The sequence below is a fragment of the Sinocyclocheilus grahami genome, unplaced genomic scaffold (genome assembly GCF_001515645.1).
Source record: "Sinocyclocheilus grahami isolate Dianchi unplaced genomic scaffold, SAMN03320097.WGS_v1.1 scaffold669.1, whole genome shotgun sequence".
Classification (NCBI taxonomy): Eukaryota; Metazoa; Chordata; class Actinopteri; order Cypriniformes; family Cyprinidae; genus Sinocyclocheilus; species Sinocyclocheilus grahami.
Window position 1 is genome coordinate 511,034 of NW_015505848.1, and position 2,350 is coordinate 513,383.

A 2,350-nucleotide genomic window follows, 5' to 3' on the forward strand; every position below is an offset into this window, starting at 1 on the left:
AAACAAAACAAACAAACTAAATAACTCTATATATATATATAAAAAATATATAAAAAAAAAACACAACAACAACAAGTCCAGAAAAGAAAAAAGAAAAAAATAACAGAATCCAGAAATGAGTGATCATGTAAATAAAAATCATAGTGTCCAATATTTCTGTGATTTGGGCCACACCATGTCTAACCTTGCACACTATATAGGACTGATATGAAGTGAACTGGCGTGGAGCCTGTTTGCTCTCGATGTGTCTGAACAAGAAGCACTTATTTACTGGTGTGTATGAGGCATTACGCAGCCATGCATGGATATCAGTCATTCAGCACTGCTGTCGTTCTCTTCTCTTCACATCTGCTAGGAAACTAACTCGACTAATGTACTCCCCTCCTCCGGAGTCAGATTAGCACCCGCTCTGCTCTCGGCTGAAACCTTTAAAACAACCACGCTGCGGGACTGATGACAGAAACACTTCAGCCTTTCAGAACAATCACGTTTTACCTGCTCCCATGATGTTTTGGAGTCAAACGTGTTTAGAGCAACAGGAGGACAAGTATTTTTATGAAATTTTTCTTTAAATAGGTTTAGTGCGATTTTTTATCTTTAAAATAATTTTTTTTTCATTTTACATCAACAACCACGGCTATTTTTATAATGACAAACAGGTAATTAAAGCAAAATATGTGGAGGGGGGGAAATAAGATGAGAAAGAAAAAAAATCAAACAGGTTTTTAAAGTTCATATTTGATTTTAAAAATTTAAAACTATTACATAAATATAACATTTAAATATAAATATGCATGACTTGATTTTATTACGAATTGACTTGATCTGATCATGAAAACAATAAATACATTTTTTTTTTTAAATGTAAACAAATTAAAATAAATATAAAAAATAAATATAGGGCAGGACTTGAAATATATTTAAAATATTTATAGTATATTTTAAATATAGGGCAGGATCATGAAAAGTGAAAATTGATTTAAATTGTAAATTTAAATTTAGGCAGGACTGAGAATCGACTGGATTATGAAAAGTGGGCGATCAATCCCATAAAATATATAGAAATATAAAAAATATATATATTTTTTTATAAATATAGGCAGGAATTTTCGATATATTTATTTTCATAATATATATTTTAAATACAGGGCAGGATTTATCAATCAGAGATTGGTTGGAAAAGTGCAAGTGGATTTATGTGAAATGTCTGTTGTTGTTTTTACTTTAAAAGACAAAATGAGTCAAAGAGTGACTGTGACATAAGTAAAAGTCTCTCACCATGACATTCAGAAGTGATATATGCCGCATTGCATTATTTAAGCAGCAGGAAAGGCAAAACTAGAGCTCACGCAACTTTAAATCTCCGAAAGCACCTCTGGGAGTTTGACGAGGTCTCACACACTTATTGGAGTCATTAGGTCAACGGCAACAACCGGACCTCAAAGCCTGAACCTCATGTAACGGCCCGAGGAGACCCAACAACACAAGAATATGACGAGGTCCCACAGCCGGTCAGAGGAACACGCTAAACGCCTCCTGACCCCGCACAGACACACGTGCGCGAAAGATGCTTAGCATTAGCAGCAGTCATTTCTTTTATTAACATCATAAACTAAACCTCAGCTTGCCTTCAAATGTTTTCATTAGCCATATTTCTAGCAACATTTTCAAAATGAAAGATTAACAAGTTTGGGCTTTTTAACAGACTATGTTGAGTTATGATGTGTGACCGGAGAACTTTTCCATATCCATGTTTTCACATGTAAGCCAAGAGAAACAACAAGTCATTTTACTTGCATAATGTGTGCATGCATTATAAATATTCTATGAGGAAATAAATAAAAACTATTAATTATACAAAAAAAAATTCAAATTATATTTATTGTATACTTTTGAAATTATATACAAATAAAATATTATAAATTAATATAAGTATTAGTGATGCACCGAAATGAAAATTCTGGATGCACTTGGCCAAAAACTGAAACCGAAAATGCTTTTTAATAATTACTTATTTTATTCAATAATATAAAATAATTTAAGACTTTAACTTAACTCAATTATAATGATACTGCATTTAAAAATTCAAGCCAATAAAATAACCACACTTTTATTGAAAGTAAAAATAAAATTGGACGGAAAATATTAAATATCAATTTTTTAATAACCATTTCTATTCTCAGTTCTTGAGCGGACTTTGCTCTTCCGGTGAGCATGAGCGGTACATATCAAACGGGCCGTGAGCAGCTCAGAGAAACGCATATATATTTCACATGAAATATATAAATATAGGGCAACACTTTAAATATATTTTTTATTTGATATAAGAATGTTATTTTTATATATATAT